Raw genomic sequence first — 21,224 nt, forward strand, 5'->3', positions numbered from 1 at the left:
CAGTCAACATTGTCAAAAGCTTTCTCTAAGCCCACAAATGCTAGAAATGTAGGTTTGCCTTTCCTTAATCTAGCTTCTAAGATAAGTCGTAGGGTCAGTATTGCCTCACGTGTTCCAATATTTCTACGAAATCCAAACTGATCTTCCCCGAGGCCGGCTTCTACCAGTTTTTCCATTCATCTGTAAAAAATTCGTGTTAGTATTTTGCAGCCGTTACTTATTAAACTGATAGTTCGGTAATTTTCACATCTGTCAACGTCTGCTTTCTTTGGGATTGGAATTATTATATTCTTCTTGAATTCTGAGAGTATTTCGCCTGTCTCATACATCTTGCTCACCAGATGGTAGAGTTTTGTCAGGACTGGCTCTCCCAAGGCCATCAGTAGTTCTAATGGAATGTTGTCTACTCCCGGGGCCTTGTTTTGACTCAGGTCTTTCAGTGCTCTGTCAAACTCTTCACGCAGTATCATATCTCCCTTTTCATCTTCATCTACATCCTCTTCCATTTCCATAATATTGTCCTCAAGTACATCGCCCTTGTATAGACCCTCTATATACTCCTTCCATCTTTCTGCTTTCCCTTCTTTGCTTAGAACTGGGTTTCCATCTGAGCTCTTGATATTCACACAAACAGTTCTCTTTTCTCCAAAGGTCTCTTTAATTTTCCTGTAGGCAGTATCTATCTTACCCCTAGTGAGATAAGCCTCTACATCCTTACATTTGTCCTCTAGCCATGCCTGCTTAGCCATTTTGCACTTCCTGCCGATCTCATTTTTGAGACGTTTGTATTCCTTTTTGCCTGCTTCATTTACTGTATTTTTATATTTCCTCCTTTCATCAATTAAGTTCAATATTTCTTCTGTTACCTGAGGATTTCTACTAGCCCTCGTCTTTTTACCTACTTGATCCTCTGCTGCCTTCACTACTTCATCCCTCAAAGCTACCCATTCTTCTTCTACTGTATTTCTTTCCCCTGTTCCTGCCATTTGTTCCCTTACGCTCTCCCTGAAACTCTGTACAACCTCTAGTTTAGTCAGTTTATCTACTACAAACAGCGTAGTGAACGCATTATTGTGGCCAAGATAGACACGAAGCCCACCCCTTTACAGTAGTACAAGTTTATATGCCAACTAGCTCTGCAGATGACGAATAAATTGAAGATTCTATGATATCTATGAAATAGTCATTAAAAATGTTACTGATCTCTTGAGGATTGGTGACATCAATATTGTTATTAGATATCTGTATGTTGATATTACCTTTTAGCTTTGTTTTATTGGCTCTTATTTCATTTACTGTTGACCAGCAGGTCTCATTTATTGAAACTGGTAAGATACTAAATTATGAATGTCTAACAAAGCACTGCCAGGGTTGTTAAAGTAAGTTTATCAGCACCCATGTTTGTGTAAAGAACTTTGACAGCCCGAGTGGAAACATGGAAACGAAAGGAGTTGCAAACATTTTTAGAAGATCAGAGGTCAGTTGTGGTGTGAAGGATGTAGGCTACCTTGGTGATGGAGACTGTAAAGGACACACTACTATTGTTAATGACAGACCATATGGGGACACATTGATAGAAAAGCTCTAATGTGTCGGGCATGTACAAAAAAGAATGGGAGCTCGGCTGAGAAAATTATGTAAAGCCTTCAGTGGAAAAAAACATCACACATGGGTGATCCAGGTCATCTTACAAAAGTGAAATTGATTCTTTGACTCAATAAGAAAAACACTTCCATTACAAGACATACCTCACACTTGGGGAAGTTGATGTATCTTCTTCAGCAGGAATTGTTGGATTTGTTTCAATGCAATGAAAACAATAAATTAAAAACTTCAGTCCTCTATTACTATTTTGTGTTTTAATTAATTTCAATGTTGTGGAAATGTGTCAATGTACGAATTAGCTTACCAGTCGTTTAAACCGTTGCTAATCTCAAAAAATGCGCACAACTGCAACCAACGGTGGCTGTTTGTAACACTAAAACAGTGGGAACGAGTTAAATGACACCAACAAGATCTACATTAACAATCAATAAAATGGTTAAAGTAAGACCTATGTTTTTTACATTCATTTATACACTGCAGTGACAAACATCAAGGGATAGCAATTTGCACATATACAAATGGCAGTAGTATCACGTACACAAGATATAAAAGGTCACTGTCATTTGTATTCAGGTAAGTCATGTGAAAAGGTTTCCAAAATGTTTACGGCCACATGACGTATGGGACATTACATCCCAAAAACTGTTAGGAATTCAATATCCTGAGATCCACAGTATCAAGTGTGTGGCAAGAAAACCACATTTCAGGCATTATCTCTCACCATGGACAATGCAGTGAATAATGCACTTCACTTAATGACAGAGCACCAGCCTTTACGTAGTGTTGTCAATGGTAACAGACAAGCAATGCTGCTTAAAATAACCACAGAAATCAATGAAATGACGAACGTATCCATTACGACAGTGCAGTGAAATTTGGTGTTAACAGACTACGGCAGCAGACGACTGAAGTGAGTGCCTTTGCTAACAGACCATCATCATCTGCAGTGCCTCTCCTGGGCTTGTGAACATATCGGATGGCTCCTATACAAGTGGGAAACCGTGGCCCGGTCAAATGAGTCCCAATTTCAGTCGGTAAAAGCTGATAGTAGGGTTTGAGTGTGGCAGAGACGCCACGAAGCTGTGGACACAAGTTGTCAACGAGGCACTGTGCAAGCTGGTGGTGGCTGCATAATGGTGTGGGCTGTTCTCTGGTCAAACTGAACCAGTCATTGACTGGAAATGGTTACGTTCGGCTACTTGGGAGACAATTAGCAGCCATTCGTGGGTGTTATATTCCCAGACAGTGATGGAATTTTTATGGATGACAATGCTTCATGTTATTGGGCCACAACTGTTCACAACTGATTTGAAGAACATTCTGGACCATTCGAGCGAATGACTTGGCCACCCAGATCATCCGACGTGAATCCCATCAAATTTTTACGGAACATAGCTGAGAGGTCAGTTCGTGCACAAAATCATTCACTGGTAACACTTTCTCAATTATGGCTCAATATATCTGCAGGGGACTTCCAACAACTTCTCGACTTCGTGCCATGTCTAGTTGCTGCACTATGCAGGACAAAAGGTGGTCTGACAAGATGTTAGGAGGTATCCCATAACTTTTATCACCTCAATGTATGTCATATACACATTTCAATTGGTGTTTTACCTTGAAGTCCTAATACTTTTAGATCATTGTTCCAGATACAAAAATGTTGCTTGTCTACCCAGCAATGTGACCTATACCCAGAGTTTCTAGCATTTCTTCACGCGTCTCAACTGTTTGTTCTTAAACACTGAGCTCACCCTTTGAGGAGATTTCTGGTACTTTTTGTGCACATTTTCCAGAGCCATAGGTCTTATTCCTGTGCACTTCCCAATCTGACAATTCTTTCATCTTTTTTATTTACCAAGCACTACATCAGTTTCTTCGTGATTGGCATTCTCGGTGTTATCCCGCTCCTATTCACGAGCTGAAGACTGAATGCCTTCCCCTTCAAGCTATTTTTGATTATTCGATCATACGTGATCCACACTTTTCCTGTTGCAACGTACAGGATATTGTAAACGAACTGTTCAGCCACCTCTTGCAAACAGTCTTACTTGAGTAATTACAAATCTTTGGAACAATGACACTGATGCCATACTTTGTACCTTTAGAGAAGATAACCATTTCAGAATTCTTCTTTCCTTCTTCACTCACTGCTACTTCTGGATGTATCGTGCAGAGAATAATGACATTTTCATTCTTCTCTCCTTGGTAATCTACCAGGGTCCCCTCTGGTTTATATGTCTTATCCGAGATGATGATGGACTGTAAACTGATTAGCCTGAACATTATGACCACTACCCAACAGCCGGTACGTCCACATTTGGCACGGATAACAGCAGTGAAGTTTCGTAGCACGGAAGCGACGAGGCCTCGGTAGGTGGCTGTAGGGTGTTGGCACCACATCTGCACACACGAGTCGACTAATTTCCATAAATGCCAGGGAGGGGGTGCGACGAGCTCTGACACCACGTTCAATCACATCCCGGACGTGTTCGATCACGTTCAGATCCGGCGAGTCGGGGAGCCGGGACACAACTGGAACTCACCACCGTGATCTGCAAACCGCCCCGTCACATTCCTGGCCTTTTAGTACATTGTCTTCCTGAAAAATACCACTGTTGTCAGGAAACACGATTGTCACGAAGGGGAGTGACCGGTGTACGATACTCCTCGGCCGTCACAGTTCCTCGCACGAGCTCCACCGGATCCACGGATGCCCGTGCGAATGTTTGCCAGAGGATAATGGAGCCACCGACAGCGTATCTCCGTCCCGCAGTACAGGTGTCGAGGAGATATTCCCCTGCAAAACGACGGATTCGCACCCTTCCGTCGGCACAGTGAAGGAGGTGTCGGGATTCGTCTGACCGTGCAATGCTCTGCCACGCATCAACATCCGGTGCCGATTTCAATCGTATTTGCCAATGTTGTGGTGTTAACATTGGCACTTGCAAGGGTCACTGACTGCAGAGACCCACCATTTGGAGTGTTCAGTGCACTGTGTGTTCACACATACTTGTAGTCTGAACAGCATTAAAGTCTGATGTCAGTTCCACCACCTGTCCCGTTCTGCCAGTCTGCACAGCCTACGACATCTGACATCTGTAATGAGGGGTGACTGCCCAAACCCTCGACGTCTGGAGGTGGTTTCACTTTGGTTTCACCACGTGCTGAAGACAGTCACCACAGCACTACTTGAAAACACCCGACAAGTCGTGCAGTTTCTGAAATGCTTGTCACGTTCCTCGGGGCCTGCACAATCTGCCCTCAGTAAAACTCAGGTAGATTGCGCGCCTTCCCCATACTACGAGGGCTGTGCCAAGAGTTTTTAGCAGAATAAGTGAAAAAAATTTATTTGCAAAAAAACGTTTACAACTTTTCAAAATACGCTCCATTAGCACGTATAAATTTTTCCGTTCTCTGAAACCAGAAAATGAGTCAGTCCAAGCTTCTTTTGGGGTGACACTTAGTGCACTCTCGTACGCTGCAATGGCCTCTTCATCTGATGAAAACCGCTGCCCTCAAATTATTTCCTCAGTCTTAGGGAACAGAAAGAAGTCACAGGGTGCCAGGTCAGGTGAATAGGGGGGATGGGGTAACACTCGCACGTTTTCCTTCTCCAGAAAGTCCACCGTTCTGGCAGCCCTGTGCGCAGATGCACTGTCGTGATGCAGCCCACTCTTGGACTTTGGATGCTGTGACTTCCATGTGGCGATGACTTTTGGAAGACAATCGTTCACCTACCATTCGGCATCGACTGTACGGCGTGTGTCCGAGGTCACAGAGGTGAGATGCCCGATCTTTGTGAAAAATGTTGCCACCACCTTTTTTCCAGAGCTCTGACTTCGTCGAACTTTTGTGAGTGGTTCCTCCCTTGAAAGCACCACACAGAAGACTGTCTCTTCGTTTCGGGGTCATAACGGTAGACCCATGCTCCGTCACCTGTAACGATTTGTAGGTGTCTTGGAACTTCCCTCCATTGAATTTTTTGAGCATGAAACGACACCAGTCCACTCTCGACTCCTTTTAGTTTTCTGTCAGGGAATGTGGCACCCAATGGGCACATCTCTTAGTAAGGTCTAAGTGACTATGAACGATGGTCTGTGCTGCTGTCGATCCAATATTTAGGGTCCCTTTAATGTCGCAAAAAGTAAGATGTGGATCTCCTTTGATCATTTTCCTCACAGCATCAATGTTTTCAGGAGTCACAGCTGTTGCCGGCCGACTGGGACGAGGTTCATCTTCAATGGACCGCCGACCCCTCGAAAACTCCCAAAACCAATTTCCAACTGTGGCCCTAGAAGGGGAAGCTTCACCAAAAATACGCAGCAAAGAAGAATGGCATTCTTCGGCACTTAAACTCTTTTTACAATCGTAAAATATCATGGTGTGAAAGTCGTGGTGCGACAGCTCCATCCTGCACCGTCTCTGACTCAGCACTGCCTGTGCTTTCTTACCACGCTGTGGGGGGGGGACTACCGCCAGCCAGGGGCTGCGCGCGCACGTCCCAAGGTCGAAAAACATCGCTCTTTCGAATGAAAACAACCCCATTGTCCTCCGCCTTACGGTTTACGGGCTGCTAAAAATTTTCAGCATAGCCCTCGTACACACGGACAGCACAGTCACTGATACTACATGCACCGTGTGTGTGTGCGTGTGTTCTTCAGGCAGTTGGAGGACTTCTTGGCTAATCTTGTTCATTGTTCTGCCAACAATGTCATCTTCTGTTCCAGTTTCTTTAAACACTGGAAGGATGTGAGGAAGCTCCCCACTGTTGCATTCCTGCCTTCATGCAAAAATGGTTCCATGAAGTAAAAACAATGTACTCTCCCAATGGCCCATTGTCTGGTCAGCCTTCCTCCTCAACGAGGTATGGGAGGGCATCGCAAATGTACTCCGATGCCAAGTCTGCGTGCAAGTATGCGAAACTTGAATCTACTTTTGTCAGGTTTGTTTGGCATCAATTTGGTTAGCCTGCACTTTGTCTTGTGCAGAAGTAATTGTTCATTAATTCTAGTACTGTAAGAAAGGTGGTAACAGAAGGTGCAATTTTTCATGAACTCGTTCTATATTTCAGAACTAAGAGCAAAATTATCAGCAGGGATGCACGAAGGTCGGGATGACTCCTCATCAAAGGGGAGGAGTCTAGCAGGTTCACAGAATCTGTGTCTTGTTATTTTATCACTGACGAAATTAAGTTCCCACAAATGAAACCAAAGGTCATCTGAGGAAATATCTTTAGCACAAACAGCACCTCTGTCATTTACGATAGCAATTGTTGCCTCCAATTCCTCAAATAACACAGTCCACAAGATCTTTTTTATTTTTTTCTGTGTGCTTTCACAGTTCATATCTAAATCAGTAAAAACATAGCTATCATAGGATTAGTTTGTCATGTATATGTCTGTCAAACTGATAAGTATGCTCTTTCTCATGTACAGATACAGTTACCGAGTTGAAATTTATGTCGCATACTATGGTCTATGGTGTCTTAGAACTGTGTAAAATTTAAGCCTCTACATCAATACAATCAAAATATGCAGCTATTTACATTACACATTTCAATACTCACAAACTCACTCAGAAAAATTCACAGGGTACTTCCTATTGACGTATCACAAAATTTGTAAACAAACAAGGTTTCATAGGACAAGGAAAGGAAAAAATTTGAAACTGTTAATTTATAATTCTCTCTCATAGTCCCCCCCCCCCCCTCCCCCAAACTTGTTGTCCACTGACATCTACCTCTATAGTCTGCAGACCACAGTGAACTGTGTGGCAGAGGGTACATCCCATTGTATCAGTCATTAGTTTCTTCCTGTTTGATTCATGTATGGAACGTGAGAAGACTGATTGTCTGAATGCCTCTCTGTGTGCTGTAGTTATTCTAGTCTTGTCCTCACGATCCCTACGGGAGCGATAAGTAGGGGGTTGTAGTATATTCCAAGAGTCATCATGTAAAACCGGTTCTTGAAACTTTGCAAGTAGACTCTCTCATGATAGTTCCTGTTTACCTTCAAGAATCTGCCAGTTCAGTTCCTTCAGCACCTCTCTGATGCCATCCCACGGCTCAAGCAAACCTGTGACCATTCGTGCCACCCTTCTCTGAATATGTTTAGTATTGCCTTTTAGTCCTATATGATACATGCCCACACACCTGGGCAATATTTTAGAACTGGTCGCACAAGTGATTTGTAAGCAATCTTCTTCGTAGACTCACTGCACTTCCCCAGTATCATCAAAGTCTACCACCTGCTTTAGACACAACTGAACCTATGTGGTCATTCCATTTCATATCCCTACTATGTGTTACATCCAGGTATTTGTACGAGTTGGCCAATTCCGACTGTGAGTCATTGATATTACAGTCATAGGATTCCACATTTTTTCGTTTTGTGTAGTGCACAATTTTACACTTTTGAACATTTACAGCAAGTTGCCAATCTTTGCACTACCCTGAAATCTTATCAAGATCTGACTGATATTTATGTAGCCTCTTTCAGACAGTACTTCATTACAGATAACTGCATCACTTGCAAAAAGTCTGAGGTTGCTATCAATACTGTCTGCATGGTTATTAATATAAAAAATGAACAACAAGGATCGCAACACACTTCCCTGGGGCACAACTGAAGTTACTTCTACATCTGACGCTGACTCTCCATCCCAGATAACATGCTGTGGCCTCCTTACCAAAAAGTCCTCAACCCAGACACAAATGTCACTTGATGCTCCATACAATCGTACTTTTGACAGTAGGTGGGGGTGTGGTACTGAGTCAAATGCTTTTGGAAATCAAAAAATACGGCATCTACAGACTGCCTCGATCCAAAGGTTTCAGTATGTCACGTGAGAAAATTTCAAGTCGGGTTTCATATGATCGGTGTTTTCGAAACCCGTGTGGGTTGGAATGGAGGAGGTCATTCCGTTTATTATGTCTGAAATCACAATATGTCATAAGATTCTATAACAAACTGGTATAGAGGATATTGGATAGCAGTTTTGTTGAACACTTCTACTATCCTTCTTGTAAACAGGTGTGACCCATGCCTTTTCCAACTACTGGGCACAGCTTTTTGTCCAACGGATCTACGATAGATAATACGCCGTGTAGCTGTGTTCAATTTTAATTATTTCAGTTGTTTCTCAACATGACTGACACTAATATCTACTTCACTCACTTTCCATGATGGGAGGATAAAATTAAAGCAATACTCTTGTGTTTTCCTTTGTAAAGGAACATTTGAAAACAGAATTAAGTATTTCTGCTTTTGCTTTGCTACCCTCAATTTCTGTTCCTGTCTTGTCCATGAGTGACAGGAAATCTTACTTTGGTGAAACTAACAGCCTTTACATACAACCAGAATTTCTTTGGGTTCTGTGAAAAATCATTTGACCATATTCTGCTACAGTAGTCACTAAAGGCTTCACATATCGTTCCTTGACAGCCAAACACGTTTCATTCAGCATCTCTCTATCTATAGGCCAATGCTTTGTTTTACATCTATTATGCAGTGGTCTCCTTTTCTTTAGAAGTTTCTTTACAGTGACTGTATGCCATGGAAGGTCCCTCCCACTATGAGTTGTACTACTGGGTACATACACTATGTGATCAAAAGAATACGAACACCTGGCTGAAAATGATTTACAAGTTCGTGGCGCCTTCCATGAGGTAATGCTGCAATTCAGTATGGTGTTGGCCCATCCTTATCCTTGATGACAGCTTCTACTCTTGCAGGCATACGTTCAATCAGGTACTGGAAGGTTTCTTGGGGAATGCCAGCCCATTCTTCATGGAGTGCTGCACTGAGGAGAGGAATCAATGTCGGTTGGTGAGGCTTGGCATGAAGTTGGCATTCCAAAACATCCCAAAGGTGTTCTATAGGACTCAGGTCAGGACTCTGTGCATTATAGGGATGTTACAGTCATGTAACCACTTTGCCACAGGCCGTGCATTATGAACAGGTGCTCGACTGTATTGAAAGATGTAAGTGCCATCCTGAATTGCTCTTCAAGAGTGGGAAGCAAGAAGGTGCTTAAAACATCAATGCAGGCCTGTGCTGCGATAGTACCATGCAAAACAACAAAGAGGGCAGCCCCCTGTATCAAAAACGCAACCACACCATAACACCACGGCCTCCGAATTTTACTGTCGGCTCCTACACACGCTGGCAGATGAAGTTCACTGGGCATTCACCATACCCACACCCTGCCAGCGGATTTCCACATTGTGTACTGTGATTAATCACTCCACACAATGTTTTTCCACTGTCCAGTCATCTAATGTTTACGCTCCTTACACCAAGTGAGGCGTCGTTTGGCATTTACCGGCGTGATTTGTGACTTACGAGCAGTTGCTCGATCGTGAAATCCAAATTTTCTCACCTCCCGTCTAACTGTCACAGTACTTGCAGTGGATCCTGATGCAGTTTGGAATTCCTGTGTGATGGTCTGGTTAGATGTCTGCCTATTAAACATTACTAACTTCGTCAACTGTCGGCGTTATCAGTAGGTGGCAGCACAATGCACCTAATATGAAAAATGTATTTTTTTGGGGGGTGTTTGGATACTTTTGATCACATAGTGTACATCACCTTGCAGACAGTTTCAAAATGTCGATCCTACCATTGGGGACCACTCCTTGTTAGTTCATTTTCTACTTTTGCTGCTTGCAGGTATTTCTGTTAGTATATCAAATGTATTCACAGTTGCGGATATGGACAACTGTGAGCTGCATAACAGAATGACAATAACAAAAATTTGTGCCAGCACGGACTCAAACCCAGATGTCCCTCTTCTCATGAGCGATTGCCTTATCATTAAGCTATTTGATCATGCCTTCCGCCAGACCCAAAGTTCCATATGTTGTCAACCATGTGTCTACAACATGCACTCATACATCCTTTATGTATATTCCCATACAGGTGTATAAGTTGGGCATGCAGACAAGGCACAAAGTAATTTATATCTTTCAATTTTCATTCACAGGTAGCTCATTAAGTTTCTCCTACGCCGTAGCAGGGGCTGGGCTGGGTGACATCAGATATGAGCCGTATGCCAGCCAGTTCACACTCTAAGATGAACACACTAGCAATTGCAACGGATACAAATTTATTGCTGACTGTTTTCAACAGTTTCATGCTGCCATTATATGATCTTATGTGATTGCTATAAAGTTACCTTGTTACATTACACGGAGTCAAAGCACAAACAGCACTTCCCACGTATACACAAGGGAGTTAAAAAAAACAAAAACCGGAGTAACATTGCCGTGGGCAGGCGTGTATAGCGCAACTCGTTGCCAGTTCAGTGCCGCCTGTGTTGTTGACCTGGCTTGTTCTGTTCATCTGCGATGATTGTTTTTGCTAGAGGTGTTTTGTTCTTGTTTTGTTTTTCACTATGGCAAGTTTAAGAGAACTACATGTGGCTGTGAAATTTTTGTTTTCTACTCAGTAAAAACGCTGCTGAAACTGTTTTAATGTTGAAAACAGCTTACCAAGATGACGCCACGGGGAAAAAATAAAGCATACATGCGGTTTGCTCAATTTAAAGATTGTGACATGTCTGACAAAGTTCACTCTAGATGTCCATCAACTGTCCCAATCAACAAAAATATTGAAAAAATTCAAAAGCTTGTGCTCACAGACCACAATCGATCAACTGTCAGAGATTAGTGTGTTATCTTGGAGCACAGTGCAGCGAATTTTCACGAAAGATTTGGGAATGAAAAGCACTGGTGCCGAGTTTGTTCTTAAGGTTCTCACTGACAATAAAAAGGAACATCGAGTTAAAATGTGTCACGGTTTGAAACAGCAGCTTAAAACTGATCCAGGTTTTTGCTCAAAGGTGATGAGTCACTGTGCTATGGTTACGACCCAGAAACAAAGCAACAGTCAAGCCAATGGAAGAAGTCATCGTCAACCCCATCCAAAAAAAGTCATCAAGTCAGTCAAACATCAAAACAATACCAATTTGGTTTTTTGATGCGAAGGGCGTCATTCATTCTGTTCACCCAGGTCAGACCGTCAATCAAACCTTTTATTTGGAAGTTTTAAGAAGATGTGCAACAGCATTTGTCAAAAAAGACCAAATTTGTGGCAGACCAGAGACTGGTTCTTCCACCATGACAACGCATCTGCACCCAGAGCCATATCTGTTAAGACAGTTTTCGGTTAAAAATGGAACGGTTGCATTGCCCCAAGCACCTTACTCGCCTGATCTGGCTCCGTGCGAGTTTTTCTTATTTCTGTGCGTAAAAAGGGGCATAAAAGGACATGGATTTGATAACTTTGAAGAAGTTGTGGGGAGGAAGAAAGAAAAAAAAAAGAGGGAGGAGCTGTCAGCCATTTCTAAAGATGACTGCAAAAAATGTTTTAAACAGTGGATGCACCACTGGGACAAATGTATTAGCTATAATGGCAAGTATTTTGGAGGGGATAAGGTCGTTTTGTAAACAATTTGAAAAATTATAGCTTTTAAAAAATAAACCCACCTTTTTTTCTGGTACTCCCTCATATGTCTTGACAAAAATCCATTTCATGAAATACACACAGATGGAAAAATGCACACAGATGATAAAAATACACAGTTAAAATCCTTGTATTGTCCATGCATGCAAGTTGTGCACATGATTCTCACAAGCCTGCCACACAGCTGTTGTAAGCTTGATAGAAATATTCTACACCAGCATGTGGGGATGATGCAAGGATTTTAACTGTTTGTTTTTTATTGTCTGTGTTCATTTTACCAACTGCGTGCATTTTATCAATGTGATTTTTGTCCAGACACATTTGTGGAGAGTGCCTTTTACGCTTTGACTTCGTGTAATGGTACAGGGCAATTTTATTGCAAGTTCCATAAAATCTTATGACAGCAGGATAAGACTGGTGAAAACGATCATCTCAGAGCAATAAAAATGCCCACACTGCAATCGCAGTGTGTTCATTTTCAACCGTACCAATCACCCCGTAGCACAGCAGGTGTATGTTACTTCACGCTCTGTTCACGTGATAGAAGGGTGAACTCGTGCTGACGAGGTAACGCCACGACAGAGCTTCACCGATGGCGTGAGACGACGAACTGTGCCTGGCGTAGCCAATCACGGGAAAGGAATCGGTCACGTGAGGCCTGCAGGCAGGCTGAGGAGCACGAGCGAGTGAAGTTCGGTTACTCTCGTCTCTCCCAGCTTTTTGACCGCTCGGACCTACCTTCCACTCCTCTCCGGCCTTGGGGCACACACCTCGTATGCGAGATTTCGGGCTTCATTTTCGTGTCCCTTACAAACAGGCAATAAATCCTGCCATGGTTGTTTCAATAGTAGATTTTCCATTCTCTGTCAATAATTTGTGTCAGTATTTTGCAACCACAATTTATTAAGCTACGATTCGATAACATTCACACCCGTCACCACCTGCCTTCTTTGGAATTGGAATTATTACACTCTTCTTTAAGTCTGAGGGTATTTTGCCTGTTTCGTGCATCTTACACACCTGATGGAAGAGTTGTGTTATCACTGGCTCTCCCGAGGCTGTCAGTAGTACTGACAGAGTACACGAATCGATACGTATGTGCTACACGTCGGAAGCCTATGTCCTGCTTAAGGTTGCAACCCACGGTTGCAAATGACAGTGGTTAGTGGTAGCAGAGGTCAATGGTTGGAAAGGAAACGAGACAGATTCATACGAAACATTTATTGCACATAATGACAACATGTAGCATACGACAAGAATGCAGCTCTAATGGTACAACAATAGCTCCAAGTTTGCTCCATCAGATGTTACTCATCCCTGACATAGACGGAGCACTGACTGTTGAACATGCTCGAACACATTGGGAGTTTCTTTGATTGTAACAGCCATGCAGACAATTCGTGCCACGAGATTCATTTCGGACACCACAGGATTGCGATATGTGGGAGATTTCATAGCTCCCAAATAAATCGAGGCTCGATAAATCTGGTGAATGGTTAATCACCCCCAATCCGTTGACTTGGGAATGACCAATTCGATCACCTACAGACAGCCAGTCCAAAATGAGCCGTGTGCCCCATCGTATTAGAACCGTATACTGCACCACTAATGACGAAGTATTGAATAGGATTGGGGAGAAGAGAAGTTTGTGGCACAACTTGACCAGAAGAAGGGATCGGTTGGTAGGACATGTTCTGAGGCATCAAGGGATCACCAGTTTAGTATTGGAGGGCAGCATGGAGGGTAAAAATCGTAGAGGGAGACCAAGAGATGAATACACTAAGCAGATTCAGAAGGATGTAGGTTGCAGTAGGTACTGGGAGATGAAAAAGCTTGCACAGGATAGAGTAGCATGGAGAGCTGCATCAAACCAGTCTCAGGACTGAAGACCACAACAACAACAACTGCACCACACATTTGCTCGAGCATCTTCGAGCGTGCTGGGAAAGACATGTTCCAGTAAGGTCTGAAAATCCCCAGTAGTCAGGCAAGATGATAAAAGGAACACCCTGACTAAGCAGCCACCGACCAAATATGCCCACACACTAACAGTGAAGTGACGCCGTGCCACATGTTGCCGCACACTGTGAGAGTTTTCTGGTGCCCACAAATGTTCACATTTTTTGATTGAATACACCATCCACATACATAAAATGTAGAATGGCAATGGCAAGGAAAGTGTTTCTGAAGAAGAGAAATTTGTTAACATCGAGTATAGATTTAAGTGTAAGGAAGTCGTTTCTGAAAGTATTCGTATGGAGTGTAGCCATGTATGGAAGTGAAACGTGGATGATAAATAGTTTAGACAAGAACAGAATAGAAGCTTTTGAAATGTGGTGCTAGAGAAGAATGCTGAAGATTAGATGGGTAGACCACATAACTAATGAGGAGGTATTGAATAGAATTGGGGAGAAGAGAAATTTGTGGTACAACTTGACTAGAAGAAGGGATCGGTTGGTAGGACATGTTCTGAGGCATCAAGGGATCACTAATTTAGTATTGGAAGGCAGCGTGGAGGGTAAAAATCTTGTGCAATGCAGCTAGCTCTTTATTCGCACACAGTAATGGCCGCTATCTCTTTATTCGAACGAAGTAATGGCCGCTATTGACAGGGGATCTCAAGTTAATTCCGTATTTCTAGGTTTCCGGAAAGCTTTTGACACCGTTCCTCACAAGCGACTTCTAATCAAACTGCGGGCCTATGGGGTATCGTCTCAGTTGTGCGACTGGATTCGTTATTTCCTGTCAGGAAGGTCGCAGTTCCTAGTAATAGACGGCAAATCATCGAGTAAAACTGAAGCGATATCAGGTGTTCCCCAGGGAAGCGTCCTGGGACCTCTGCTGTTCCTGATCTATATAAATGACCTGGGTGACAATCTGAGCAGTTCTCTTAGGTTGTTCGCAGATGATACTGTAATTTACCGTCTAGTAAGGTCATCCGAAGACCAGTATCAGTTGCAAAGCGATTTAGAAAAGATTGCTGTATGGTGTGGCAGGTGGCAGTTGACGCTAAATAATGAAAAGAGTGAGGTGATCCACACGAGTTCCTAAAGAAACCCGTTGGAATTCGATTACTCGATAAATAGTGCAATTCTCAAGGCTGTCGATTCAACTAAGTACCTGGGTGTTAAAATTACGAACAACTTCAGTTGGAAAGACCACATAGATAATATTGTGGGGAAGGCGAGCCAAAGGTTGCGTTTCATTGGCAGGACACTTAGAAGATGCAACAAGTCCACTAAAGAGACAGCTTACACTACACTCGTTCGTCCTCTGTCAGAATATCGCTGCATGGTGTGGGATCCTTACCAGCCGGGATTGACAGAGGACATCGAAAGGGTGCAAAAATGGGCAGCTCATTTTGTATTATCATGTAATAGGGGAGAGAGTGTGGCAGATATGATACGCGAGTTGGGATGGAAGTCATTAAAGCAAAGACATTTTTCGTCGCAGCGAGATCTATTTACAAAATTTCAGTCATCAACTTTCTCTTCCGAAAGCGAAAATATTTTGTTGAGCCCAACCTACATAGGTAGGAATGATCATCAAAATAAAATAAGAGAAATCAGAGCTCGAACAGAAAGGTTTAGGGGTTCGTTTTTCCCGCGCGCTGTTCGGGAGTGGAATGGCAGAGAGATAGTACGATTGTGGTTCGATGAACCCTCTGCCAAGCACTTAAATGTGAATTGCAGAGTAATCGTGTAGATGTAGAGATGAATATACTAAGCAGATTCAGAAGGATGTAGGTTGCAGTAGGTACTGGGAGATGAAGTTTGCACAGGATTGAGTAGTATGGAGAGCTGCATCAAACCAGTCTCTGGACTGAAGACCAAAATATAACACCACCACTATCCGTACTGAATGTGACTTCATTAGTGAACAACATATAAGCTGGGAAGTGCACTTCTCAGCCACTCTGTTGCAGAAACGAATGCACGCATACAGGATGGTCACCGCACAGCAATAACTACACCCTTTGGAGAGGAAAGGCATGTAAGGAGTCTGTTTTCAAAACAAGTTCGACATTGCTACGGGGCATTCTTAAGTTTGAGGCGACAGCACACACGCTGGCACTCGGATCAGTCTCAACGGCATCTAGCACACCTTCTTCCCTAATGACCAAATGCATCAATCGTGGGCTGCTGTCACAAGCCCTGCCAGTTCTTAATGACCCGCACTTGCACAAATTTTGATGCAGACGTGCAAAAACACTGACGTCTGTACGGGAAGCATTCTCGGTAAATGCATCTGATGGCTCGTCCATTGCACTTGGCTACTGCGTACGTGCAGTGCGTGTCTGCAAGCTCACTGCTGGTATGCCATCCCCTGCTCCTCGAATGCAGGCTAGCGTTCGAATGAGGAAATCCTCACGACCCCCTCCAAATATTCTGATGTACAACACTACTTAGTAGCGTACAATAATTGTGGTTGCGGGATGTTACGCAATCCTCAATATTTATGATGTGTCCCCACCTCCCTTGAAGTTTGTTGCAACATTTCTGTGACATCCTATACAGACCCTCTCTACATTCCTTCCATTTCTCCATTCTTTACTTAATACAGGTTTGCATGTGAGGTCTTGGTAATGATACGGCTACTTCTCCTAAAGCCCCTTTAATTTTCCTACAAATGGCATCCACATTTCCCCTGGTCATGCATGTCCTATAACCTTGCATTTGTCCTGCAGCCATTCCTGCCTAGCCTTCTCCACCATCTGTCTAGAAATATTTCTGAATGCCTGATCTATATCATAACCTCAGCTCTATGTTAACTTGGAAGCTGATAGTTTCATTTTCTATTATTTTCTGCTTATTTGTATCCAGAGTACTGTTTCTTTCTGTCTTTATTTTTTCCCCAGTTTGATCACACACTAGCATTTAGTACATTAAGGCCGTTGTTATGTTAAATACCGAATGGTTATAATTAAACCTTCCCAATTTAACACGTTATAACACAGAAGCTAATTACCTTGTCAGTACCAAACTTGGTAGCAATAATGTCCAGAGTATGAGGTGCACGATTTCCACGTGTCACAGCGTCACTGTCCAGTTCCAACTACGGCTACTAGGTGCCGTGATCAGTCACTGTGATTCGCAGTCTCTCACACCTGACCAGCCGTGGTGCACTTGACTTATCCATGTGAGCTAGGACAAAAGGAGCAGAGCATTATTGGTGAAGTTCTATTATCAATACAACAGTAATGCTACAGCTGCACCTCAATAATATCACTGGCTGAAAGGATTACGGAAGGGTCCTCTTTCTCCGCCTGCTGTGCAGAGCACGATGAAGAAGTTTGAATCGACTCGCGTCGTTCCGGGAAGAGGCCGATGACCGGTTGCACCGCAGGTGGTTGATGAAATTGCTGCTGCTATGGCAGACTACGCTACATGCTATTCCCAACTGTCAGGCAGTGCACGTGCTGTGTCACAGCAATTGAACATCCCGTGGTCCATTGTACAGAACCACGCTCAAATGGTATCTGTACAAGATCCAGATCATACAGCAGTTTGCATCACAGGACCCACAACGACGTGTTGACTTCACTCTCCAATTTCTCACAAGAATTGAAGCCGACAAGGGCTGACTCTGGACCGAGCTGTGGACAGACAAAGCAGATTTTTCTCTGATGGGTGAGGTGAACACACAGAAATGTCGAGCGCGGGTATCTTCACCTCAGGTCACTTTGCATGAAGTTCCTCTGAGTGGTGAATGTGTCACTGTATGGTGTGGCATCACGGTTAAGTTCGTCATTGTTCCATTCTTTTTTGAACAGGTTATAGCTCAAGGACCAAAAACGTGCAAAGTGACTGGCCAGGGTTTGATTTGCCAGCATGTCATACCGACCCTACAGCACAGAGATGCATTGAACTCAACAGTTTTCATGCAAGATGGGGCCTCACCCCACATCGCTCGTGAAGTTCATCTGCTTCTCCACAACACATTTCGAAACAATCGAATTATCAGCCGATCGTTTCCAAATGCTTGGCCGGCACGACCACCTGATGTCACTCCCTGTGATTTCTGGTTGTGGGGCTACCTGAATGACAGGTTTTACCAGGGGAACATTCACACATATGCTGATCTGAAGAGGTAGCCAGCATACCTACGGACATGCTTCGTTCTGCTGTGCAGAATGCAGTCCTGCGCTTTCTGACTCTTCTGGACACTGATGGGTGCCATATCGAGCCACTTTTGTGGCAGTAATGGTACCGGCATGTAATGTTATGATGTACTGTAGCAGAACATTAAAAGTGTTTCAATTGAATTTATTCTGCATTATTTCTCTTTCCCATGTCTTTGACACTAATGCTACCAAGTTTGGTACTTGTACAGTAACATTTTAAATAGGGAAAGTTTAATTATAACCACCCAATACTTAGTGTTTCTCATTCAAATAAAAGGAAAACGTGTTCCGCCAACTCGGTTCAGCTGTCATAACTTCCCACAATCACTCACAAGCATTCGAATGTAAACTTCACAGTTATACTGTGGATAACCCCTTCTCAAGTTTTATCAACAGACCCACCTATCCTATCGTAGGTGAGTAACTGTCATCATGGGGTGTGAGTGGTCTGCCATTCCTTTTTAATAGAGAATTCAGTTAAGATAATAATGTAACAACAATGACACTAAATATTAGTGTTTTTATATTACAACTACCACCATCCAAGCCACTGAGGAACAATCGTCAATTCAACACGAAGCAGTAGGAAGAAGAGTACTACATATCACTAATGATACGACAAACAGGACCACTGTACAAATTTATTGTGAGTAATTGTGGGTAGTTACAATTGTGGAACAGCAGATTTTTATAGCTACTGATGCAAAGATATGTTTTGACAGTGGGAGAAATAACAAGAATTTAAATAACAACAAATACAAGCAATATTTTTATCTATCGTTACCACACCTCCTTCCATTTTAGCACAACATACCATACCAAAAACAACTCGTTTTGGAGAGATCTTTAAAGTAGTGTTTCACTGGAATTGCATATGCAACTATAAATGTGAAAACCACCAAATACCGTATTTTAGCTTCACAGCCACTGAATTGAAGATGGTGACTGCTTGATATGTTTCTGCCAACCTATCACAGTACAAGAATAGTGATCTTGTTAGCCAATTATAGCATACACATATACAGGGTGATTCAAAATGAATACCACAACTTTAGGAATTTAAAACTCTGCAACGACAAAAGGCAGAGCTAAGCACTACCTGTCGGTGAATTAAGAGAGCTATAAAGTTTCATTTAGTTGTACATTTGTTCGCTTGAGGCACTGTTGACTAGGCGTCAGCGTCAGTTGATGCTAAGATGGCGACCGCTCAACAGAAAGCTTTTTGTGTTATTGAGTACGGCAGAAGTGAATCGACGACAGTTGTTCAGCGTGCATTTCGAACGAAGTATGGTGTTAAACCTCCTGATAGGTGGTGTATTAAACGTTGGTATAAACAGTTTACAGAGAATGGGTGTTTATGCAAAGGGAAAAGTTCTGGACGGCCGAGAACGAGTGATGAAAATGTAGCACGCATCCAGCAAGCATTTGTTCGCAGCCCAGGAAAATCGACTCGCAGAGCTAGCAGAGAGCTGCAAATTCCACAATCAACTGTATGGAGAGTCCTACGAAAAAGGTTAGTTATGAAACCTGAACGTCAACTACCCGAGGCGATGGATTGGCTGCCAGGCAGCCCGTGACAGAGCACTTCATCACTGGCCTCCAAGAAGCCCTGATCTTACCCCCTGCGATTTTTTCTTATGGGGGTATGTTAAGGATATGGTGTTTCTGCCACCTCTCCCAGCCACCATTGATGATTTGAAACAAGAAATAACAGCAGCTATCCAAACTGTTACGCCTGATATGCTACAGAGAGTGTGGAACGAGTTGGAGTATCGGGTTGATATTGCTCGTGTGTCTGGAGGGGGCCATATTGAACATCTCTGAACTTGTTTTTGAGTGAAAAAAAAACCTTTTTAAATACTCTTTGTAATGATGTATAACAGAAGGTTATATTATGTTTCTTTCATTAAATACACATTTTTAAAGTTGTGGTATTCTTTTCGAATCACCCTGTATTTGTCCTTGTCACAAATATTTAGCTTTGTCCCTCGAAAAAAAACCTGGTCGTGATGACAGTCAGCTCTGTAGCTTCACCCGACGTTCACTACCATTGGCTGTCTAGATCACATCTTGTACTGTGATTGGCTGACAGAAGCAAATTGAGCAGTCGCCATCTTGACTTATGTTTCTGAAAAAAATGTACTATAGCAGACGGATTTCATATTTCTAAATGCATATTCTGAAAACTCACAGTTTCATTTTATAGATCTCTCTGAAACACAGATTTTTTTATTTTATTTTGCTAAAGTGGCAAGAACTCTGAAACGGTACATAAAGATTTTGAGCAACCTCAAGATACTGTGTTATACGCAATAAAACTGAAACTTCTGAGAAGAACAATTAGTTTTCAGGGACAAATACACACACAAGCACACAATTTAATACTGAGTTTACTCCCCCCCTCCATCTCCCCCTCACCCTTCAGGAGGGTCAGCTGAAGCTACTGATACCGAATTTCAGCTTTAACCAGTGATTTAATGATGTCACACACACACACACACACACACACACACACACACACACAGATTGAAAACAGAAACACTGAAAATGTTGTTCTGTGTCTATATTATTTTTGGAATGTACATTATAGTGACAAACTGATCTGTAACGTTGCCCATGACCTAGGTTACACTGAAAGGTGCCACTTCAGTTGCGATTTGGGGGAGACAAATAACATAAGTATGAAATCTTAGTTGTGGTCAAATATTGATCTATGGAGTAGTTTGAGGTCTGTAGTCGAGCTGGCATGAGAATGTCCCTGATGATTGCAATGGTCTGGACACAGTGGCTTTGCATGTCTACCTCAACTAATCGTGTAACTCATTTTTGACAATGTCTCTATGGTAACGCCAAGTGTTTTTTTTATTCCAGTCTTAGATCACAATATAAAGTCCTTCGACAATGACCAGTTTCAGTCAGTAATGACCATCTTCAGATCTGTTCTACACAATGTCCTAATGTGATAAAGTTGTAATGGTGTCATCAAAACATGTAAATACACTCAGCAAAGCACCGTCATGTAGAACTAAAAT

At 42.7% G+C, this 21,224-nt stretch overlaps 1 protein-coding gene across 2 annotated transcripts in view; it reads right to left on the reverse strand.

The window, feature by feature from the left end:
• The window catches only part of LOC124553891, a 35,492-nt gene that overhangs the window by 4,780 nt on the left and 9,488 nt on the right, over nt 1–21,224 (reverse strand). The window contains exon 2 of one of the 2 annotated variants that reach the window (XM_047127908.1): nt 17,037–17,212. The exons of the other annotated variant lie outside the window; for it this stretch is intronic. The gene's annotated coding sequence lies outside the window, so the exon portion shown is untranslated. The remainder of the gene's footprint in view (nt 1–17,036; nt 17,213–21,224) is intronic. 2 annotated transcript variants of the gene reach the window in all.

This window comes from Schistocerca americana, chromosome 11 (genome assembly GCF_021461395.2).
Source record: "Schistocerca americana isolate TAMUIC-IGC-003095 chromosome 11, iqSchAmer2.1, whole genome shotgun sequence".
In the NCBI taxonomy this organism is placed as follows: Eukaryota; Metazoa; Arthropoda; class Insecta; order Orthoptera; family Acrididae; genus Schistocerca; species Schistocerca americana.